Genomic DNA, 25,904 nt, shown 5'->3' with positions numbered 1-25,904 from the left:
TACTCGGCCTGACTGTCCTACAGTTTCTCCGTAGTTGAAATATTCAAAACATTACTCTTAATTGTCATTACTTCATTGAGGCAAGACCCTAAATTTTCTCAATGTTGTATTCCAGTTTAAAAAAAATAAACGTATGTGCCACCACTGCACTCAAACGTTTACTCCACCACGTTTACACGTTCAACAAATTGTAAAAAATTACCACTACTCCTGCTGGGATGAAAACTTTTTAATTTCAATCAAGATTCGAATCAAGAAGTTGCACACCGTGGTCATACGTAGTTGACCTATGACAAACTACGCAAATTCCGTCAATGTGTGCCCTTCTAATCCTTTTGCTGACAAAGGAAAGTTTTCCATCGAATTTTTTTGCAAACGGTCTAAATGTGATGCCATTCGAGGTTGATCGTACTGTTTATTAGAAGGATTCTGTCCAAAAGCTAAAAAAAGGCGAATGGGACCACAAACTTTTGAATTGCCATTGACATGATTTGATTCTAAAAATCCATTGCTGCTGCCCTAACCCAATGAAATTTATTTGTGGGTTCTTTTATTTTTTAATGCAGTTGTTCTCAAAATTGAACTTTGTTTACTCCACCCCATCAGATAAAGATATTGACGCTGAAAAATATTAAAAACCAAATAAATGTCGACTTTTTCATCTCATCAGGATGAATTTTATCGTAAAACGCACATTTTATCGACACAACGAGTTGATTGTGTCTCAAATTTAAAAAAAAAACATCAAGTATGGCACTTTAGTTATGGTTGTTGATTGCCCAAATCCAATTATTGCGGGGTTCGGGGGAATTTGGGGCCGTAAAGTTTAAGAAGAAACTCATCGTTGCACCCTGGTTATCAAATTGCTGATTATCTTTCTTCGCTTTTGGTTATTATTTTCTTTCGCCTCCCATTTCAGTCTCCACAGTTGTGCTTTTTCTGTGTATTTGGACTCCTTCCCTATTTTAATGAAGTTGTAACAAAATTTAAAATCTTTGCTTTCAAAGTTTAGAAATTCATTCTATTTCATAGAACTTATCATGCTGATCTCAGCAGTAAATTTTATTTACTGTTAGAGTAAGTAGGCCTGTTTGTATAAATAATTAATTATAACTTGGTTTGAATAAACATCGCTCAATCCAAAATAGCCCCTATCCATGTTTTGTGAATTATCCCTAAAGAAAAAGGAAATTGGCAGACGAAACAACGAAAGGTCCCAAAATTTAAGTGTTTCAATTTTTGAAAATAAAAAAAATATATATTTCTATTTGTTTTATATTCATGTTGTAAAATGTGTCATGTTTTCTTCATCTTTGCAATAAAAAAAAATAATTTTTAAATCAACAATACCACTCAACCCATGTAAGGTGAAAAAGACATACTGTGAATTGGCAACATCTGAATTCCTCTCCTATCGAATGAAGATGGCAGTTCAATTGATCTCTCTCGGTCTATCAAATAAAAATAGTATATTCCACAAGAATTAAGCTTATTTAACTTGATTTTAATCGTGACATCCACAAAAAAAATTATTTTGATCTTGTGAGTGGGATAAGTTTAAGTAATTGAGATGAACTTTTAGACATATAAGACAATTAAGACCCGTTCAGCGGACGTTCAGCGCTGGCGATAAAACCCTTTTGAGTTTTTATTTAGGGAGTTTGGCTAAGCTGGGTCTACTTTTCTGCAATGCGGGAGCAACTCTGATCTAGTTAAGAGTGTCGTTTGCTTTATTTTTTTCAGTTAATTCGTTAAGCAAACGAAACTCACACACAAAAAAAACTGAAATGGACCTGAGGCCACACCATTACTTAAAAGAAGACAAATGAGACGATTATTATTTATTAAAGATGAGACGCAACTTTCGTTTCACTATTATATTGTTAAGTCTATAAAGATTAACATATCATATTAAAAAGATAAAGAATCTTTGAGTGGCTAGTGAAATTCACCAACCTCACTTCGTACTTCACAGTCTGCCAGATCCAGAATGAATTCGTCCGGCTCAGACTCCGGAACTCCTGGAGGAGTTAGAGGAGAAAGGGATTGTTCCATTGGCCATGGACGGTACGGCGAGAAGAACCGGGGTTTCTTTTACGAAACGGGCAGCACAAAATCATCCAACCATGGACGTTTATGACGGCGCCATTTCGCCGATTCAGTCATAGCGACCCGTATAGCTTCCCGTTGTAGCTTTGGCAAAAGGCCCATTTCCTTCTGATCTGGAGTAGACTCGGAAAAATGCGGAATGTCGCTTACAGGTGAGTGAGAATTAGGAAGTATTACGGGGGGATCGATTCCAGAATGAAAAGATCTAATTAAACAAAGATGAAGGAGGTGGAATAAAGAATTTAAAAAATTAAATACGTGATGCCGATAAAAGAGTAACGGTTGAAATTCCTTTTGCCTTTCTTCGCTGTGCGCTAACCCTAAGCTCCGTTCCCCGTGCCCTATCTTGGTAGGCCCAGAAGTCACAACGTGCTTCCTCATTTTGGGAGCAGCTGCAAATATCCTTTATCGAAAGCTTGTACTTTGGGGAGTTATATTTAGGTGCATGATGAAACTGGTTAAGACGGCGATGTATGTATATATATGTCCATGATTGAAAAAAATTCACAATTTTTGGCAATCGATAGATCATTAGGTATCAAATAAAAAATTTAAAAATGCAACGCTGACGATCCACCATCAGAAGTAATTGTCTTTCTCAAGTCAAACAGACACATAAAAGTTGGTTGCACGATCCTTTTCCCCTTTTCAAGGTCTATAGCCATAATTATTTTTATTCTTTATTCTTTTTCCTACTGTGTATTTTATTTATTTATTTATTCTTAGACAATCACGCCGGCCCTTGATGCCTTTTCTTCCTCTCCCTCTACTTCCTCCCCATTTGTGATCCATTAAGGCAAAAGGACGTTGCTACTCGCCCTTGTCTAACAATATGACAAAGAAGGGTTTAGGGTGTAGAAAGCATCAATAAATCCAAGGAGGGGGAAATTCAGTTTGATATTAAAAGAGGGGAGGAAAACGGACTGAGGTTGAGAGATGGACGGTGAAAATGAGCCATTTCTGGCTTGACATGTGAGCGATAGAGAGCTGGTGGACGGGCAAGACGATTGGCGAAAGAAAATTACGAGGATAGAGATGGGGAGAAAGTTGTTGGGAATTGGGTGCGCCTATAGTGTGAAAGTCAAAGGGGAACAGTTGGAAAACCCAAAAAAAAACACATGGCGAAACAGGATGCTTGGCCAGCAGCAGCGGCACCAATAAGAACAGTAACCCGCTCAAAAAGTAATTAGAAAGAACCTGAAGAAATAAAAGATATCTTTCGACCAGAAAAAGAAAACTTGAAACCGATTGCGGACAAGGCGGGAATATGCGGACAGTAAAAAAATAACTTCTTCTTTTCTGGTCTGTTCCGCTCTTATCATGCCAGGCCCAAAAAGATATGATATGAGTTGATATTACATATATACGGATTTAAGGCAGGTATTCATGAGCGTCCATTTTATTTCCAATATTATCGGTTTAGTATTCTGCCTGTCGCTATAGGTAAGGCTTCTTTTTGTATACCTGAGGCCTCAATGCGTTCTGTTGCCATCTTTTTCATGTTGTCTGGTTTTCAGTGATTCATTCGGCAAGGAGATTCTGTTTGCGGCGATTAAGGATCATCATGGCTTCAATTTGTTCTTCTATTTGTCAACAGTAAATTAAGGCTAGGCTTTGTATTTTAGTTGCTTCAATTTCCGCTGTTTTTTTTTGTTTTCAATTATACCATTTTCTATGCAAAAGATTTTGGCCTTTAGTATGCCTAGATGTTGTACTGTCGGAAAAGAGTTTTCTATTGATAATCTGTAGTTGTATGGCCACTTTTCATATTTTTGGGGTGATGAGAGTTCCCAGTTGAAAATACAGTGTTTTTTTAGCTGGTTTTGTAATTGCGCACGACGAGTGCTTATCGCGTGGACAACTGTGTGGGTTTTGAATTAGAGAACCTGAGCGTCATGGGACGTTCTTTTGGTGGCCTTAAGAAGTGTCCGTGTACAAACCAAACCCACAAATTTTAAAATCGATATCACTTCTGTAATTCACACTTTCAATTTTTCAAAAAAATTTTACTTCATAGTTTTCAAACATTTTTACTTAATATTTTTCAAAAATTCTAAGGGTGGGGGAGAGAACCAATTTATCTTAGGAAGTAAAATATTACCACTACAAAAGCCCATAAGTTATGCACAATTGCATTATTGAATTTATACTCAAAACCAGTAGTATCGTGCTAAAAGGTTTGGTAAACAGTCTTTTCATCGAGATTCTTCTGTCCACGATCCGTGCGAAATTTTATGACTGTTTTAGTTGTCCCCGACGATGTCTATACTAGGGTTATTTTTAAATGGGACTTATGATGTTACCTAGAAAATCATGGAGGCATATGGGTCTGCCATATGGGCAGCAACCTAAGAGGTAAATGTTAAAAGTGTATACCTTGAAAAATCACACAAATAATTTGTCTGATCAGGAATCAAATCAAAATTATTATAAGGTAATCAAAGTCGTGCTTGAGGTCCGTTCTCGCCTTCGCTTCTGTTTCTGCCGACTGTCCAAGAGCTATTTACCAATTGATGGTTTCTTGAATTCTGAAAAGTATTTGAACGCACTGGGCCCTCTTGTTTTTTCGGGAAGCACAGTTATTGCGCCCAATAAAAGCATCCATAAATAAACAACGGTCTTCGTTGCTTTGGCCTTCTGGGTACCGATATTATGACGTAAATTTAGTATCGATTCATCAGGGAACTTAATAACATGGCTTCCAGTATAGTAACGAATTCACAGGCTGTTATGGTAGTCGTAATCGTCTTTCCACCTCCAAAAGACATTAAATTCGACGTTTCTTTGGTGATAAAATTACCGTGGAAGAATACTTAACGTTAACCTTAAAAAAGTAGTGCATTATGAAAAATCTTCACACTTTAACGTACAACCGCTTAGCACCATACTAATACGAAACAAGTTAATTGTATAAAACAGTTGCTTGAGAGGAAATTGTTTGCAGCGAATCTCTACGTTCATAGAAAAATGTTAGAAAATGGAAATAGTTAAAAACCTTTCGGCAGGAGAAATGACACTTGTCATCGTGGGGAGGGCTGGAGGTGGAAGTATTGCAAACAAGTAAGGCAAAGGTTAAAAATTATTTGAAACCTTGAATAGAATTAAACCGCATGAAAATCCCTCCATCAGATCAAAAAAGAGAAGATTGGACCTTTATTTTCAAAGAGAGCACAGAAACCTGAGATTGAAGATAAGAAGAGTGAAATAGAGAAAAGGGTCATGCGTGACGAGGTTAGACTTGCCCATGGAAACTTGCCTAAGGAAATTGTATACCAGCGAAAGGGAGAACCAATTAGCTTCGACCCGAAAAGATTTCCAACAATAATATATGAACAGGACGAGCCACCTCAATCTTTATGAACACAAAAAAAATCAAAACCATTCAATTGAGAATTGAGAACGTGGACAGATTTCAGGTTGGCTTTTAACGCACTAGTCAACGAAATCCTTATGTCTGACTCACTAGAAATGATTAGAGATCATATGGGTCCAGAAATCAGAAAACAGGTTGCAAACCTGTTCTTTGCTTCAGCTGAATTATTCGACTAAGCTAGAGGAACTACAGAAAAAAATAGTACGTCGCAGGTTATCGTCCACGACTATATTCAAGAGCTGTCCACGGATTCTTCATTTTATTTCATCCAGAAACGTGATTTAAAAAGGATTGACCACTTTCGCGTCTTTGGTCCTTGACGCTGTATCTTGTAGTGCTGGCGAAGACACGTGATGTACTTAAACATCGAGCCAGTTGGAAAGCGCTGTTTTTTATGATCTACTCAGAGAATAGGAAAGGCATGCTCAAAATATAAGGCCAAGAATCCTGGTTTAGCTGACTTTGGTTAGTGGATTGACGAAGTCGTAGGCGCAGAAAAGCTTATTTATTCGCAACCTTCCTCTTCTAACCCCTTCTGAAGCTCCCTAAGAAATGACAAAACAAGCAGAAGAACAATGAACGAAGAACAAATGCTGCTTAAAATGCATGAGACAGCTTTTTGGAATCAACCATCATGCAGGAGGTCGATCAGATGCAACGCTATTGGATGTGGAAAGCTACCCCACGGCTCCAAAAGTGTGTTCCCCAACAAACATCAAGGTATATCATCTGATAATAATTCTTCGGAAAAGTTATTTTTCAGCCGTCTTGGTCACGATGATCTCAATATCTTAAGATCCAAAGAAAAAATGTTGAAAACTGTAAGTGCCTGATGCGCCACTGGGAGCACTTTCCTTGTCTAATTTTCCAGATAGCACGTCAGAAGCTATTTTACATGCTCTGGGGAGTCCTATTGCTATGAACAAAAAATACGGCGTTTAACGAAAAAAAAATCGAGGATATCTAAAAAAAAACTATACGGGATGGCATGGGTAATTTCCTCGAAAAGTTTGTTAGAGTAATCGTCCTTTCAAACTTTATCAGTAATCTTCTACACCCCTATCTTAAAGTGGACGTCGTAGCTCCGAGAAAAATGTTCCTTCTATTTCAGGTTCGATTCCAGTATGTTTCGTTGGAGCAGTTTAGTATCCTCTTTTCAACCTCTTTCCTATTGTCAAATTCAGGTTGAAGATTCGTTGTCAATTCAAACAATTTAGAAGTATGTAACTGAATCTATTAAATATGAAATTGAAGCAATCTCACCACCAAAAGAACTTAGAAAAAGCAACTTTATAGGCACTCACAGTTGTTTTTAATGGATTTATTATGAGAGCTTTTTCAATATCCTATTCCACATTTGATCCCAGCTTTTACTTTCCTGGACAAATTTAGAGTTTTGGTCTGGTTCTGCTGACAGTGAATTGCAAGTTTCAGGAATGGGAAAATGTATGCCAATTAAGAAAAACAGCTGAAACCGAATCCATAGTCGGTGAAAAAAATGTCATTACAAATGAATCACAAATTATGTTTTCTTTGAATGACTTTCTGAATATTTTGTAAGGATTTGCGCTTTCCGTTGTGGGATGCACACTTTAAACGAGTGTGATCATGAAAAATAAAGATTATATTTACTATGACTACTTGGCGGTGTTGGAAATATCTGAACCGAGGTATCTCATGAAAATATGATACGTCAAAAAAGAATAATTTTTCATGATCCTCATTTTTAGCAGTAATTCAAATATAGCTGCCTACGCACGTAAGCAACTGAAAGCAACAGCTTCAGCAACAGTTTTTACGATTAAATCTGCAACCTCGCGCGATTTTTGCCGTCAGGGAGAAGGTGGGCATAAATCCCTTTTGGTAGAGTACGGACATCAGAATAATCGACAGTAAACTTGGTGATTTTTTTGAATTTTTGAACGAGGTACAATATTGAACACCAATATTGTAGACGATGTTGCCAATCCGTTTCTTGCGTTTCTGGTAGTGTCAATTGCGATGAAAATTTATTTGTATATCAATAAATTTTATATACTTTTTAAACTTTTTTATCCATTTTATAGCCATCATTTAACAATTTTTCACTTTCCATATTACGTCCACACAAAGGTTGCAGTTGCGTAGTATTGTATGAAAAAAGCTGATCATCCGAAAGAGCTAAAATCATCGAAAACCTGTAATCATTCGAAAAAGTTGAAGATGGACCAGCAAGTTGGTTTATCTTTGCGTTATACCATTAGTTCGCGATGGTTAACTCATATAAGACGCAAAAAAATACCTGATATTTGTATTACATTATCGGCGTTGTTCGTCACAACGCAAAATTGCTTTTTGTGAATGCCTGAACTTTTAACAATTGAAAATGTCTCAATATCTCAAAAATCTCTAGTTTAACAGTTTTTTTAGATTTTTCAACAGGAATCTGAAGTAATTTGGCCAATCATTGAAAACTTTATGTACAATTGAAAGAATAAGAGCTAGATATCATCTTCCGTGAAAAATAAATTTACGGATTCAAAATGGCTCAAGGAAAAAAGGGAAAATGGAAATTAAAACAAACAAAACTTCTAAGCGGCTCAATAAAATTTCCATGAAATCGGTGATTTGTCGTGCAACCGATTTGTTGAGTTGGCACGGTTTCACCATAATCCTCTTGTTCCACCTACCTTCTTACGGTACCTGCTGCTGCTTCTGCAACGGTCAGAACTTCTGCTTCATTGAATAGTGGTGGTATTATGGTTTTATTTCCCGTCAGTGTTTTATTAATCGATTATTCTCTGCCTTTATTATCGGAAGCACTTCCTGAAATCAGCGTCTGGGCTCGGGATGCAGGTATTGACTGTAATGATACTTTCAATGGATTTTTTACTGTGAAACTTTCTGAACCACTCAGTGACTTTCACTATTAATCTTGTCGGAAAGAAAACCCTGCAATTCTATAATATCTCTTAGGAGGTATTCCCCACGGTGAAGCCGTTTGGATGCTCCTTTTCCTTTTATAAGAATCGCTTCCAACGCAACAGGGCTCAATTGCAGTAATGTTACTAATAGTAAGCTTACCTTGATCAGCAATACGATTTGGCCACTACAATTCTTGTCAATGTTTATTCAGCATGTAAAAACAAACAGCAACATTGAGAATTGCACTGAATTATATTAAAATCTTTTCAATATAATTAAATAACGGAATGCAAACAGATGATTTCATCGTTTTTTCCAAATGAAGATTTTGAACCACAATATGTTGCTGAAGAGCCCAACGTATGGGAAAGTCTTTTCAAATTGGTAAAAGCCATTGGAATTTACAGTAATAAAAACTAAACTAAAATAATTTTAATCACTTTTTGAATTACGAATCCAATTTTTAGGTTTGAGCGTAATCTTCCATCACAAATGAGCAGGAAACAATAGAAAAAATACAGGAAAAAAGACTAAAGTTTTTATATCTTAAAATCAAACAATAATTTTCTTTTCAGTACGCTTGGACGCTTCTGCAACCGGGTATTACAGCCTGACTGCCATATTATTGCTGTATGGCATTTACGCTTTGGACACACTGAAATTATCTCATTGTTAAAAATTGTCAAAAAAGATCTGGTATTTCCCATGAAGAACAACGGTGACCACATCCTGACAACACTCTTCTCCTGATGTATCATTCGATTGTGTCTAGGACCGATCTCAATAAAATCTTTCAAGTTGCATACTACTACGTGCCAATTAATGAAGACTATTAAGTGTGTTCCACTAGTGGAATAACACATTAAAATAAAAATAAATACTCGCGAAAAGCAACGCTAAGTTGTGGTTGTCCGACCAAATTCTTCCAAGCCAATTCAAGAAAAATTTTATACCATAATTTCAATTTTCCTTCTCTTCTTTTTTTTAATTGATTCGCCTTTTTATCTGGTGTTCAAACACAAACAAATTTCCTTTAAAACAACGGATAACTTAATACAATGGACAACTACATACTGTTGGACTTGGGACGTATACGCCAAATAAGTGTTGCTTTTATAGGCTTATTTGTTTGTTCTGTGTTTTAGTTGCTATTTTAAATATTGTTTTCTTTTCATTTAACAGAACTGATGTAATATTTTAATACGTGTAGGAGATTTGGTAGAAACTTGAAAAGTCACTGGACAAGGAAACAGTAAAAAAACGTTCGCCACTTCTTAACAAATATGACCCGCTTTCTAAGCTATGTAAAATAATCCAGTTCCTATAGGGAGATACAAACAAGTCTGAAGTGTTTTATTCTAGTTGTAGTACCTGGTTTCGAGTATAAATTGAATAAAGCAGTTACATAACTCATGGGCTTTTGCAATAGTAATATTTTTACTTGCTTTAATAAAATTGATCAGATATATTATTTTTCTCTCCTCCCACCATCAGAATTTTACTAATAATATTTCAGGCATTAATTACAGAAGTAATAGCGATTTTAAATATTTGTGTTAATTTTATGTACATGCACCACTTCAGGAGAAGAAAAAAGGTCCATCGACCCTCTGAATACAAAACTGACACTGCTGTCTACACAGTAAGTGCTCGTGAGGATCGTTTTGCACAATTACAAAACCAGCTAAATGAGTTACAGGGTGAACCTCTCAGCACCCAATGATTATTATTATGAAAAGCGAATCATGCATCCATAGATTATCAATAGAAAAGTCTTCTCAGACCGTGCAACAACCAGGCATACTAAACGCCCAAATCTTAGATATAGAAAATGCCATTATTGGAAACAACAATAACACACAGTGCGACCATCCCTCACTGAACAGCCACTAAAATTCAATGCCCTGACCCAAATTTACTCTTACTTAATAGAATTACAACTTCAGGCTATGACGATCTTTACCCGCCACAAACAGAATCTTCTTGCCGAATACAGAATCTTCTTGCCTTGGGAACAAGAAAATGTAATAAAACAAAAAACAGAACGCATTGGGCCTCACCAAGAAGAAGCCAAACCAACAGTGGTAGGCAGAAAACATACAAATTAAGTGGGCACCAAAATGGACGCGTATTAATGCTATCCTTAAATCCCTATTCAGAACTTTATAAAATTCTTATTATTATTAATTGTGGTCTTATGAAATGATTAGACAGTGGAAACTCCAAAAGGTTTAATTAAAGTCCAGTTTTAAAAATATTAGAAAGTAACATTTCTAGCTAATACTCGGACTAGTTTGAACAAAGGCTTTTCATTGCATAAAATAAAAGAAAAAAAGGTTGAGGACTATTTCATTGAAGGTGGCAGGAAGTGACCGTCGAAAATTATAACTTAAGTTGCCAACGGCCAAATGAATCATTAACCCGGGTATGGCAGGAGGTTATTTATCCACAGATATGTCTTCTGTTGTTTCTAAATTCCTATTATTTTTATTGGATTGAATACTGGCAGTCTTCCCACCTAATGGAACTTCCTCTATCCTCTGATGAAATTCATGAAATTGACCAGATCCTAGTAATGACATTACTGGCTATTATAACCGCTTTGCCTTAAGAGCATGCACAGATGAAAAAGCCAATATGTGTACATTTTGGCCTGCAACCCCCTTGAACTCAACGTTGGAATGTAAAGAAGCTTACTATCGATAGAGATTCCAATCCAAACGTTTGATACCCTAAGAAGACTGATAACTGATTTACTGAATCAGCTATAAGATCAGCTAGCAGACTAGAAAAAATATCTTGCAGAATCTGGAAGCTACTGTATGAAGAAGATCTAAAACGTTGGGGCTGGTCTTGATTCAGCGTAGTCTGGCTCTGTTCTCAAGCAGCTTCTAACATAGCAAGTACTTACATCCTTTCTGTGGGAGACATGCAGATAAACTATCAAACTTTAAGCTTGTTTCAGACCTTTCTTAACTTTCCAAACTCATGAAGTGGGGTGCTGTTGAATAACTGTATGATTGCTTGGGAATTTTCATTGGCATTTCAGGCTGCCAACAGACCAGATTACTCAACTGAAACTCCTTTTCCCCTATCCTTTATAAGGTAGTCAACGTCTCTCCTAATGAAAGGGATGAAACTGTTATCCTCGCTCTTCTGGACCAGAGTGCTTCCTTTGATACTGCCGATCATTCTGTTCTGAAAGAGCAATTTTGCGTTCGCTCCCGATTCAATGTTGATGACTAACATTATTTCAGTTTTAATTACAACTTCAAGCCATACCGGAAACAGAGTAATTGAAACAGAAAATCGTATCGTAAAACACAATCCAATTTTAACGGCAAGCAAAGGAATTTGATTGGGGAACTAATTGCAACGAAATGCTTTTCGTAATGAGGGAGAAAAAAAAATATCAAAACTCCCGAAGTTGGTCGTTATTTAACCCGTCTGTCTTACCGACCATACAAAGGTCGGAGGGGCGTGTCGCTATCTTACTTTCGGTTTTCTGTCCAATTACTGGAAATCAAACTTGCGGTTTTACGCAATTGTGACTTACGTATGCAAAATATAAAAGAGGGCAGAGACATTGTCATGCCGTGTTTACTTTGCTATTTTTAATTTAATTAACCCGTTTCGTTAAACAACGATTCGCCTTTAACAAAATTTGGTGGGGAAGGGAGAGAGTGCTGGTTAACTGTCAGCATTTTTGTTACTTCCCCTTTATTTAGTTCATCAAGGACGAACATCGATTCGCCGCTAAATAAATGTGTGGGTGTGAGTGGGTATCCAACGGATTTCTCTATGCTGTGTCAAGTCACATCCTCTTTGTTTCGTGTCAGTAGCATTCCCTTATCTTTTCTGTCATTCAACGGTTTTTTACATTATCCGTCGCCCAGCGTGCACTGGATCGATTTTACCACTTTTCGAGACGGCGATTTCGCGAGCGTATTTTCTACATTTCCATTAACTTTTTCCCAAAAAGAAACATTCTGGGAATGAAAGATCAGAGAGATAGGGGGAGAAGAAAAGAAAAATTGACATATTTAGGCGTAGGCCTACGTTGTAAAAAAAAATAAGATATGAAAAATGGGTGACGAGAGAGAGAGAGGAAGGGAAAAAAAAACGTTGAAATAGGAAAGAGGGACAGAGGAAAAACGACAAATAGGCGAGAGAAGGTATTCACCGCGGTAAGTATATAAAAAAAAATAACTTTCAAAGGAGAGAGGGAGAAAGAGAAGAGGGAAAAAAAAAAAATGAGAGAGAGAAGGAAACCAAAAACGTTTTCTTGTTCAAGATATAAATTTTTTCTTTTCTACTTTTTGTTCTCTTTCCACATCTTTCTAAAAAAATAAATTGTCCATTACAGGGTGAGGACTGGCATGTTTGAGTCCGAATCGGTTGATTCATCGGAATTAAAATCAAGGGGGTCGTTATTCTCGTTATTTAAGTCAACCGTTTCAGGCGGTATATTAAAATATATTGTTCTAGTTTGGACGGGGATCTGTTGGGCTCTAACAAATGCCATTTCTAAATTCCGGATACACTCTTTAGTTTCCAGATCAGCAAATAAATCGCAATATTGCGAAGCGTTCAACCCTGCCAAATCTACTCTCGATAGCAAATCCGTCCCTGCGGCAAATTGCCACTCTAATTGGACCGCTGCGGCCTGTCTATTCCCTGACATGATTGCTAACATTAAAGGTGTCCTCCCTCGACAATCCTGTGCTGTGACAGCCGCTCCCCTTTTACAAATTTCAAAAATTACGCTAGAATTTTTAGCTGCAGATGCCAAATGCAATGCGGTTTCGCCGGCTACATTGCACATTGACACCTCCGAGCAATGCTCCAAAATATGTTTAAGTATTACTATTGAAGGCCCGGCACATGCAAGAAGCAACAAGGTATTGCCAGCCTTGTCTACGACGTGCGGGTCGGCATTATGGCGCCACAATATTTCCATAGCCATTTCGTTACCAATGGCGATCGCGGCAGCCAGTGGGCTGCGGCCATCGTCATTCACAAAATTTATATGCGGTTTTCGGGCCAATAATTTTATCGTTGCGAGATTTTTGGATCTCACCGCGATGTGTAAAGGCGTATTTCCGTCTTTTTCTTTTCCCTCAGGTCTATACCCGAGTTGCAGGAAATAATGCACCATACGACTGCTGTCATATCTGACGGCAGCCATAAATGGGGTGTTCCCATCTTGATCCAAAATAGTCATATCGATTCTTAGAATATTACGACATAATAGTCTCGCTAAATTTGGGCTATTGCTAATTGAAAGGAGATGCATGGCGGTTCTTCCTACGGCATTCGGGATATTGAAGTTCGCGTACGCGTGAGCGAGCGAGTCAATCTGACTGTTATCTGACGAGTTAAGAACCGCGTAATGCATTGCTGTATTACCGTTTGCGTCCTGCGCGTCGACATCGGCGCCTAAAGCAGTGAGAGACGTGATGGCGCGGATTGCGCTGTTCTGCGCCGCGACAATCAGCGGCGTCTCCATTCTGTTGTTCCGGCAATTTACCCCGGGTCCCGGCGAAACGTTTGCCAAATCCCTATAGCAATTGTTTTTGGCAACTCGGTGAAGCACACTATCGCCGTTCAACGGCTCACAGTTAACACGAACATCGTTGATTTTTCTTGAGTCACTCATTTCACAAACTTTTGGTTGAACACTACACGCGATGAAGTCTTGGAGCACACTGACAAAGTCTGTCGAGAACTATCGAGCAGCTTTTTGTTAATTGTTTAATAGCCTGCCGAATGGGCAGAAATGCGATATGCATTTCGAAATGTATTTTGTTGAAGCGGGGTAGTATATTGCTGTGTTTCCGATTTTTATTTGTCTTGGGTGACTACTCCGTCAGCACATTATTTTGCCTCCGCCTGCGTTCCTGCACTCCCACAGCGAAATGTGTCAAGATTTCTTGCAGCCCTCCGATTCTTGATTTATATTTCCATAGAAGAAAAATCACACAGATGGCGAGAATGACAACTGAAACTACTGTAATAAATGATGCTTTAATTTTCGCTGCCCAATTGCTGAAGCTCCAGAAACGCGATTCCTCTTTTTCGTTCACTAAAATCGCTGACAAGCTTCTTGTATTGGACTCGTGGATTTTATTTACGATTTCGTTGACAGCATTAATTTGTTCGTATTCCGGTCTCTCGAGAATATCGTGGGAATTTAACAAATATTGAGCCTCATTATCTTCTAGCTCAGTAAACTTTGATGTAAGTTTGAGCGTCGATAGATGGGCTGTTGGCTGTACCGCACTCCATTCCTTGTCTTTCCACATGTACAGTTTTCCATTTAAATTGATGAAACTATTCGCCCAAAAACATTCCTCAAATGGATGTAAAGAAAAACCATCTTTGCCTATAGTATAATTTTTAAATTTAGGTTCCGGTCCGCACTTCGTTTTTTCCATTCCGATCGAGACATTTTCTAATTTGCACTGTTGCACTAAAAAGTAATCCCCGTACATTTTAAGTCGTTGACACATAGGTAAATTATTTGCGCGTGCTGCTAATAGTCCGTTTTGCTCCGCGAGCAACATTAAAGTATATCTGCGCACTTGCAGATTACCGCAATATATCTTTTTTATTTCTTTTTCTAATACGTTTTCACTGACTATGGCTTGATGTTCCATGAATTGATGATGCTGCAGTAGGAGTGGTTGACCGTCGTTCATCTTCCGTTTAACAGGAATATTGGGGTGGCCAAATATCCATTTCTGGTTTTTCTCCTGATTGCAATCGGTTAATGAAGGCTGTAGGCCTACTTTTGCTGTAAGACAACCTTCGCGGCCGTCGACCATACCGGTAATTTCTAACGTCTCGCTATTCCAGCGAAAATTAAATTGTTGTCCACATCGTGATGATTTCACATGAAAATAGGTGGGCTTTGGCTTGTCCGTCGGGATCTTTTCTTTTCTTTTGGGGAGGACGGTAGCGAGAATAGTCGATAGCGCATATAACGCCGCTGGCGCTATACAATTTGCATGCACTAAACCAAGTTCTTTATTATTTATCGCAATTTCGTTACCTATTAAAATGAATTCATGCGGTTTTTGACCATCACACGGCGTGTTTTGCATATTAATATCAAGACAAATTTTGGTTTCCACATTGTAAACATGAGACCAATTTTGTGCGATTATATGCAGGTATGCGGCGTCAAGGTTTTTTAGTTTACGTAATGGCCGTTTACAAATATTTTCTAAATTTTCGTGATAAAAGAATTCTAGTTGAGCCGTATTATCTACTAATTTAAGTGAATTTATGTCGACTTTTGTGACCAAACCTGTCCCATTTTTAAGTTCTTTCAACCGGCATTGATCAGATATGTTTGCTTTTGATGCGTCCCACACAATAATTGAATTGTGATGTCGCACGAAAGATACATCTGAGTTATTTGTCAGAATGCCATATGGGGAACTAATAGGACAATTTAAGCAATCTTTTCTTAGCGTTATTCTCTGTAGCAGGCAGTTAATTATACCGTATTCTTTTGTCTGCATCCAAGCTCCCTCACCCACTGGTGAAGCTGTAAATGCAAAAGAATCTTGCGCGCCTTCCATCCCGTTTTCAAAACATCTATGGTACTGTACCATTTCCCAACATTCTTTTTCAGCCATAGGCCTAGAAGAAGTCGTAAATGTCGTATCATATCCCCCGAAAAAGAAACCTTCTATTTTCTTCGTTTTTATCCAAGTACGACAAACAAAACCATCCCAATGGGCATGTGGCTCTTCTTTAATGAAAAATGTATACTTCTTTATAACGGGTGTCTCAGCTATCGATTCCTGGCAATACGACGGAAGCTCCGCGTCCAATAGTCCCGTCGTTTTAGGCTTGTTGCAATCACAAATTGTGATATTTATACTTGCAACCGCTGTGATGAATAAAACTGTTGACAGTAGTCCGAGCGCGATTTTACAATCCATCTATAATATTTACGTTTTTTAATATTGCAATCTTTTTGGGAGGTTAATTTTTGTTCTTAAATTATATCTAGGTTCATTTATTACTACATTCTTTTGCTTTACAAATCGCGCTCGTTCTGTGTCTTGCTTTTCATCCGTTTCTTCCTTTCCCTTTTCGTCCGTAGCTGTTGCTGTCGCCTCCGGGCTTGTGCGGCCTTGAAACTTCTTCATTCTGTCAGCATGTGCTACCATCAGCTTTTTCCCATCTTCTGATATTATTCTATAGCTGACGTTTCCTTTCTTTTCCTTTACTGTGTACGGCCCTTCCCAACGATTATTGAATTTGCCTGGGGTGATGGCTAGCTGTTTTAATAATACTTTTTCTCCCACCTTAAACTCTATTCTTTTTGTATTTCTATCATAGTAAAATTTTTGCTTTTCCTTTGCTTCTATCAATCTTTCTTTCGCGATTCTCAAGGCATCATACCATTGCTGTGAAAATAACATATTAACATCCGTTAAATTTCGGTTCCGCGCGGGCGGCATTAAATCGCTTGGCTCTCGCGCTTCTCTTCCATACATTAAATAAAATGGGCTATAACCTGTGCTCGAATGGACTGCAGTATTATAAGCAAAAGCGGCTACATCTAAAAATTCTGTCCATCGATTAGGCTCGTCTTTAACATAACAAGAAATTGTATCAGCAAGAGTCCTATTGACGCGCTCGACCATCCCGTCGCATTGTGGACGGTAGGCCGACGTTCGAATAGCTTTAATTCCACATTGTTTATACAAGCATTCCATTAATTTAGACATAACATTTTGTCCTTGATCTGTCAGTACTGTCTCTGGAACGCCATGACGCGTTATAATATTTACAATAAAAGCTTTTGCTACAGATTCTGCTGTTTCGTCTGGCATTGATGCCACTGTCACATATCTAGTTAAATATTCGCCCATTACTAAAATATATTTATGATCATTTATTCCTGACGGTGTCAGTGGGCCCATAATATCCATAGCCATACATTGCCATACATGATCTGGTGGGGGAATTGGGTTTAAAGGAGACTTATTATCTCCACCTCCTTTACGTTTAACGCATAATTCACAATTTCTTATATATTCTCTGATTTCTTTAACCATACGTGGCCATTTAAATCTTCTTTGGATTCTTGCTGTCGTTTTCTTTACTCCCAAATGTCCCGCGAATGGACTATCATGAAATCGTAACAATATCTTTTCTCTTAACACTTGTGGAACCAATATTCTTCCGTCGGCTGTGCCGAGTAAACCATTATTCAATTCTTTAATTTGTTCGTCTTCATCGACGTCGCTATCGCTATCTTCTTCTTCGCTAATCCGACGCTTTCTCGCGTTTTGTCTTGGTTCGTTTTCAACTAAATATTCTTCCATGAGCTCTTTTTGTCGCTGTTGATCGCGTAAATATCTTCTTTTCATTTCTAAACAAAATTTATCCTTTCCCTGCTCTAGCGCAAATGTTTCTGTAGTCAATGCTTTTATGCTGTGTGTCTGGCCAGACGTTTCGACTACTTCTTTCTGCTCTGGTATTCTGCTTAACCCGTCGGCATTTTGGTTAGCTATACCAGGCCTAAAAACCGTTTGAAAGTCAAATTCATTGGCGAATAACGCCCATCTGATTACTTTTCTCGACATATTTTCTGTTATCTTTGGGAAACCTTTCAGAGCTTCATGATCTGTTTCTACCGTAAATTTCGTACCATACAGATAATGATAAAATGTTTTTAACGCATGATATATCGCATATGCTTCTTTGTCTGTCGTGTGCCACTTTTCTTGTGTTTCGTCTAATTGCTGCGACGCGTATGCTACGGCATATTCCACTTTTTCTCCGTTCACTATTTTTCGTTGTGCTAGAACTGATCCTACGGCAAATCCCGATGCGTCCGTTTGGACAATGAACTCGAGGTCGAAATCTGGGAAACGTAAAATCGGATTTTCTAACAAACAATTCTTCAAAAATTGAAACGCATTTTTTTTCTTCGGGGCCCCATCTAAATTCTTCTTTCTGTCTCGTCAATATCGTAAGTGCTCTCGCTTTATTCGCGTAATCCCATATAAACTTTCTGTAATATCCTGATAATCCCAAAAAACTTTTCACATGATTTTTATTCTGCGGTGTCGGGTAATTTCTAATCGCTTCCGTTAACTTCGGGTCTGGCCGCAAGCCATCTTCTGATATAATATGTCCCAAATACTTCACTGCCTTTTGTAAAAATAAACATTTCGATAACTTTATTTTCAATCCACCCTCCCTTAACAGATTTAGTACGCATTGAATATGTCTCATGTGATCTTCAATTGTTCTAGAATAAATAATTACGTCGTCCAAGTAAACTAGCGCACATTTATGAATAACTGGTTGTAATAAATTATTCATTAAACGCTGAAACGTTGCTGGTGCATTCGTCAATCCGAATGGCATACGATTAAATTCATAATGACCCTGACTTGTTGTAAATGCTGTTTTCTGCTTGTCGGCTTCCTCAATTTCTATCTGCCAATATCCGCTGATCAGGTCGAGTGTTGAGAAATAACGAGCGCCTAACAAATAATCTTTTGTTTCGTCGACGATTGGTATAGGGTATTTGTCTTTTGTCGTTTCCGTATTCAAATTGCGAAAGTCAATACAAAAGCGTTTAGTGCCATCCTTCTTGTCGGTGAGATGGATGGGTGAGCTATACGGACTTGAGCTAGGCCTAATTATGTTATGCTTCAACATTTCGTCCACTTCTTTTTCTATTAGTGATAAATGAGCCCTGGCTTGCCGTCTAGGTCGCATGTAAATAACTTTTCCTGTCGTGTCTATTTTATGTTTAATGCCTTTGGCTTGGCCCAGTTCACACAATTTATCGGCGATTACATCTTTATTTAATTCTAGCAACTGGTCTATCTTATTTCTATACATTTCACAGTTTACATCTTCAATTACTATTTTAGATTGCGATATTTCAACGTTATCTGACATATTCTTCCTGATTTTCGCACTTGTTGCCACTGAGGCATTTAGCTTCTGAATTAAATTTGAATATTCATTCCCTAAGGTACTTGTGTCCGCGACAAACGAAAAACTGTTGCCCTTAATTTTGTAAGTTACCCGACGGGTTTTTCCATTTAAGGCAATCGCATTTTCAGTTACAAAATCTATTCCTAATATACATGTTTCAGTTAACTTGGGCACTATAAAAAATTTCTGTCTGATACATTCCGCATTATTATCTAAGCTAATATTTAAGTCGTATACTCCCGAGATATCCATACTTTCGCCACAAATACCGCGAAGGTTATCATTACTACTTATTTCATTCAATTTTGCTGCATTACTCAATCTGTTAAAGAAATATTCTGACATTGCACTAACGGAAGCTCCCGTATCTATTAAAGCATACGTAGTAGTATTGTCTATTCTAACTGGTACATGAAAAAGTTGGTACTTTGTATTTACATTATTCGAATTATTCGTCGATTTTACTGTCTCCTGCCGTTCGGCGGGGCGTTTCGATAGTCTTGGCTGTAACGACTGCCGTTCTGTTCCCTGTTCTGATTGAACTGCCTGCCGTATGAATTGTTGTTGCGGTCGTATCGTTCGCTGCTCTGACCCCGATAGTGATTTTGTTGGTCGCCATTCGGCCTCCAATTTCGGCCAGATCTTTCGGAATTTTGCCTTCCGTCTTGCGAGAAACGCTGTCCATCGCGTTGTCGATTTTGCTGTTGTTGACCACGACCGGACCAACATTCTCTACTAATATGCCCTTTCTTTCCGCAGTTATAACAAGTTATTCTAGTATCCTGATTATTATTATTTCGGGTTGGCGTCTGAGCCTTTGCTCCTTCCTCTGGCCTATTAGATCTGTTATAAGTAAATGGACTTACGCTACGACTTCGTTGATTATCCGGAAAACGAACGGTTTTCGGGAAATTTGATTGCGCGTTGTTGTATGTGTTGAAGGCTGCAATAACTGCGGGGTCTCCCAAATCGACTGGTGTTGAAGCCGTCGGTGGTGAGACCGGTTTCGTCGACAGTTTGTTTATCAACCCTTCCAGCTCTTTTATTTTCGCCGCGTTTTTCTCGTTTTCTTGCGATATTACTGAAACTGCAGAAGTTATGTCTTTACTCTGTGCTATCTTTTTCACTTCAGTTACTTTTTCGCATTCGATCGCTGTCTGCACAGTATTAGCGTATGTCGCATCGGCTTGTACTCTATTCCAAACTAGTGTGGCAATTTCTTTACGTAGGCCTGCCAACAGAATTTCTTTCTTCATGTCGTCTCGGACTAATACTACGTTAGCGTCGTTGCTATTTGCTGGCCCTGCACCATAAGCTACCCGATACATGTCGTCTATACGTGTTTGAAAATCCCTGACTCTTTCGCCTGGTTCCTGTTTTAAATCTTTTAATTCTCCCTTTTTAATAGCTTTAGTCGTATTATCATGCAATCCGTTAATCAATAACGCTTTCCACGCATCATAATTCGCACGCTGTGCAGCTGTCAATGAATCGTTAAAATTAGCTGCTGATTTAATTAATTTTTCCTGGAAAAATAATATCTGTTGTTGTTCATTCCATCCTGCCAATCTAGCAGTTCTTTCGGCTATTTTAAACCATTCTTCTATAACTAGGGGGCAATTACTTTCTCCTGAAAAAACCGGAATATTTTCTATCTTTCTTTGAGCTGCTAAGTTACGCATGCCTAATACTAGTGCGTCTGTATTATCGTTAGCCGCGTCTCTCAGTTGATCGATGGCTGCCTGAGTTAAAGCCATCTCTTCGCTTGGGAATATTAAATCGAGATCAAAAGTACTAAGGGTATCGTCGTCGCTATCCCACCCTCTAAAGCCTGTTGCTTCGTTTAATTCCCCGGAATAAGTGTTCCAATCAAACTCTGGTGATAGATCTTCTCTCCACAATCGGTCTAGTAATTTAGCTCTATTTCTTAAGTCCGGGGAGCCGGTTGTCCGTTCTTCTCGCAAACGTTTAATTATATCATCTACCGGTAGTCGAATAAATTCATCGACGTTATCAAAAATGCTAGTATCTGTTTCTGTCTCTACTGTTGGCCTCCACTTAATTTCCTCAATAACTCTCGGGATCGGTGGTATCCCACCTGTTGCCTCTGCAAGTAAATCGGGCTCTACTGGTGTATGAGGGAATGACTTTGTCTTCTGAAGTTTTGTTAAATAGACTGTAACCCCTGCTGGTATGGTAACTCGGCCAATTCGAACCTTACGAGATAATCTACAGATAGGAAAATTTGGGGTCGAAAGTTCGTCGAATTTAGTTTCTAATATTCTTATTTCCCTAGTTAATTTATCTCCTTTCGTTTGCAAGCACCGTCTTGCGTGACCTGTTGTTGCCCTAGCGTCTTGTATTAATGTAATTACCTTATTCCTTGCAAAATTTAACTGTAATAATTTTACTGCTACTTTCTGTTTACAATAATCTAATTGAGCTTTGTTCAAGTATTTAAAATTAGGGCCAATAACTGGTCGTTCACCGTTGTCGTCTAGTGTACTAACATAATACTTGGAGTGATCTAAATTCGGATTCATCCGATCTTACCTTGTTGAGATTCCAGGTGCCGAAAAAGGCAAGGTCGCCAATTGTAACGCCCGGTTGGCAGTTACAGAGAATAAAAGCAGACAAGCGCAAGGATGAAGAGCCGATGTATTCAGGTCTAGTCGATCGGGCGGGAGTACAGAGAGAGAGACACATAGTGGTACATACAGATTATATAGGAGCTGATCGAGGCCGAAAGTGATCCCGCTGAATCATCTTCTTGGTTGAGCTGGACCAGCGCCTTGGTTGAGCTGGACCAGCGGGCTGGTTGAGCTGGGCCGGTATTCTGAGCTGACCGCCGAGTCAGCGTGCAGCGTCGGCGTTTCCGGTGGATGGCATTCCAGTGTGAGTCACGGGCGGTGACATTGGTTGCCGGTGTTGACGTCACGGCTGTGACGTAGGCGGGGGTGGTGGTCATCGCTCTAGGGGCGGGGCTAGTAGCCACCGCGGGGCAAGTCGGCTCCGCGGGGCATTACATGGGTCTACTTTTCTGCAATGCGGGAGCAACTCTGATCTAGTTAAGAGTGTCGTTTGCTTTATTTTTTTCAGTTAATTCGTTAAGCAAACGAAACTCACACACAAAAAAAACTGAAATGGACCTGAGGCCACACCATTACTTAAAAGAAGACAAATGAGACGATTATTATTTATTAAAGATGAGACGCAACTTTCGTTTCACTATTATATTGTTAAGTCTATAAAGATTAACATATCATATTAAAAAGATAAAGAATCTTTGAGTGGCTAGTGAAATTCACCAACCTCACTTCGTACTTCACAGTCTGCCAGATCCAGAATGAATTCGTCCGGCTCAGACTCCGGAACTCCTGGAGGAGTTAGAGGAGAAAGGGATTGTTCCATTGGCCATGGACGGTACGGCGAGAAGAACCGGGGTTTCTTTTACGAAACGGGCAGCACAAAATCATCCAACCATGGACGTTTATGACGGCGCCATTTCGCCGATTCAGTCATAGCGACCCGTATAGCTTCCCGTTGTAGCTTTGGCAAAAGGCCCATTTCCTTCTGATCTGGAGTAGACTCGGAAAAATGCGGAATGTCGCTTACAGGTGAGTGAGAATTAGGAAGTATTACGGGGGGATCGATTCCAGAATGAAAAGATCTAATTAAACAAAGATGAAGGAGGTGGAATAAAGAATTTAAAAAATTAAATACGTGATGCCGATAAAAGAGTAACGGTTGAAATTCCTTTTGCCTTTCTTCGCTGTGCGCTAACCCTAAGCTCCGTTCCCCGTGCCCTATCTTGGTAGGCCCAGAAGTCACAACGTGCTTCCTCATTTTGGGAGCAGCTGCAAATATCCTTTATCGAAAGCTTGTACTTTGGGGAGTTATATTTAGGTGCATGATGAAACTGGTTAAGACGGCGATGTATGTATATATATGTCCATGATTGAAAAAAATTCACAATTTTTGGCAATCGATAGATCATTAGGTATCAAATAAAAAATTTAAAAATGCAACGCTGACGATCCACCATCAGAAGTAATTGTCTTTCTCAAGTCAAACAGACACATAAAAGTTGGTTGCACGATCCTTTTCCCCTTTTCAAGGTCTATAGCCATAATTATTTTTATTCTTTATTCTTTTTCCTACTGTGTATTTTATTTATTTATTTATTCTTAGACAATCACGCCGGCCCTTGATGCCTTTTCTTCCTCTCCCTCTACTTCCTCCCCATTTGTGATCCATTAAGGCAAAAGGACGTTGCTACTCGCCCTTGTCTAACAATATGACAAAGAAGGGTTTAGGGTGTAGAAAGCATCAATAAATCCAAGGAGGGGGAAATTCAGTTTGATATTAAAAGAGGGGAGGAAAACGGACTGAGGTTGAGAGATGGACGGTGAAAATGAGCCATTTCTGGCTTGACATGTGAGCGATAGAGAGCTGGTGGACGGGCAAGACGATTGGCGAAAGAAAATTACGAGGATAGAGATGGGGAGAAAGTTGTTGGGAATTGGGTGCGCCTATAGTGTGAAAGTCAAAGGGGAACAGTTGGAAAACCCAAAAAAAAACACATGGCGAAACAGGATGCTTGGCCAGCAGCAGCGGCACCAATAAGAACAGTAACCCGCTCAAAAAGTAATTAGAAAGAACCTGAAGAAATAAAAGATATCTTTCGACCAGAAAAAGAAAACTTGAAACCGATTGCGGACAAGGCGGGAATATGCGGACAGTAAAAAAATAACTTCTTCTTTTCTGGTCTGTTCCGCTCTTATCATGCCAGGCCCAAAAAGATATGATATGAGTTGATATTACATATATACGGATTTAAGGCAGGTATTCATGAGCGTCCATTTTATTTCCAATATTATCGGTTTAGTATTCTGCCTGTCGCTATAGGTAAGGCTTCTTTTTGTATACCTGAGGCCTCAATGCGTTCTGTTGCCATCTTTTTCATGTTGTCTGGTTTTCAGTGATTCATTCGGCAAGGAGATTCTGTTTGCGGCGATTAAGGATCATCATGGCTTCAATTTGTTCTTCTATTTGTCAACAGTAAATTAAGGCTAGGCTTTGTATTTTAGTTGCTTCAATTTCCGCTGTTTTTTTTTGTTTTCAATTATACCATTTTCTATGCAAAAGATTTTGGCCTTTAGTATGCCTAGATGTTGTACTGTCGGAAAAGAGTTTTCTATTGATAATCTGTAGTTGTATGGCCACTTTTCATATTTTTGGGGTGATGAGAGTTCCCAGTTGAAAATACAGTGTTTTTTTAGCTGGTTTTGTAATTGCGCACGACGAGTGCTTATCGCGTGGACAACTGTGTGGGTTTTGAATTAGAGAACCTGAGCGTCATGGGACGTTCTTTTGGTGGCCTTAAGAAGTGTCCGTGTACAAACCAAACCCACAAATTTTAAAATCGATATCACTTCTGTAATTCACACTTTCAATTTTTCAAAAAAATTTTACTTCATAGTTTTCAAACATTTTTACTTAATATTTTTCAAAAATTCTAAGGGTGGGGGAGAGAACCAATTTATCTTAGGAAGTAAAATATTACCACTACAAAAGCCCATAAGTTATGCACAATTGCATTATTGAATTTATACTCAAAACCAGTAGTATCGTGCTAAAAGGTTTGGTAAACAGTCTTTTCATCGAGATTCTTCTGTCCACGATCCGTGCGAAATTTTATGACTGTTTTAGTTGTCCCCGACGATGTCTATACTAGGGTTATTTTTAAATGGGACTTATGATGTTACCTAGAAAATCATGGAGGCATATGGGTCTGCCATATGGGCAGCAACCTAAGAGGTAAATGTTAAAAGTGTATACCTTGAAAAATCACACAAATAATTTGTCTGATCAGGAATCAAATCAAAATTATTATAAGGTAATCAAAGTCGTGCTTGAGGTCCGTTCTCGCCTTCGCTTCTGTTTCTGCCGACTGTCCAAGAGCTATTTACCAATTGATGGTTTCTTGAATTCTGAAAAGTATTTGAACGCACTGGGCCCTCTTGTTTTTTCGGGAAGCACAGTTATTGCGCCCAATAAAAGCATCCATAAATAAACAACGGTCTTCGTTGCTTTGGCCTTCTGGGTACCGATATTATGACGTAAATTTAGTATCGATTCATCAGGGAACTTAATAACATGGCTTCCAGTATAGTAACGAATTCACAGGCTGTTATGGTAGTCGTAATCGTCTTTCCACCTCCAAAAGACATTAAATTCGACGTTTCTTTGGTGATAAAATTACCGTGGAAGAATACTTAACGTTAACCTTAAAAAAGTAGTGCATTATGAAAAATCTTCACACTTTAACGTACAACCGCTTAGCACCATACTAATACGAAACAAGTTAATTGTATAAAACAGTTGCTTGAGAGGAAATTGTTTGCAGCGAATCTCTACGTTCATAGAAAAATGTTAGAAAATGGAAATAGTTAAAAACCTTTCGGCAGGAGAAATGACACTTGTCATCGTGGGGAGGGCTGGAGGTGGAAGTATTGCAAACAAGTAAGGCAAA

Source organism: Daphnia pulicaria, chromosome 8, assembly GCF_021234035.1.
Source record: "Daphnia pulicaria isolate SC F1-1A chromosome 8, SC_F0-13Bv2, whole genome shotgun sequence".
NCBI classification, from domain to species: Eukaryota; Metazoa; Arthropoda; class Branchiopoda; order Diplostraca; family Daphniidae; genus Daphnia; species Daphnia pulicaria.
This window is presented reverse-complemented; position numbering follows the sequence as displayed.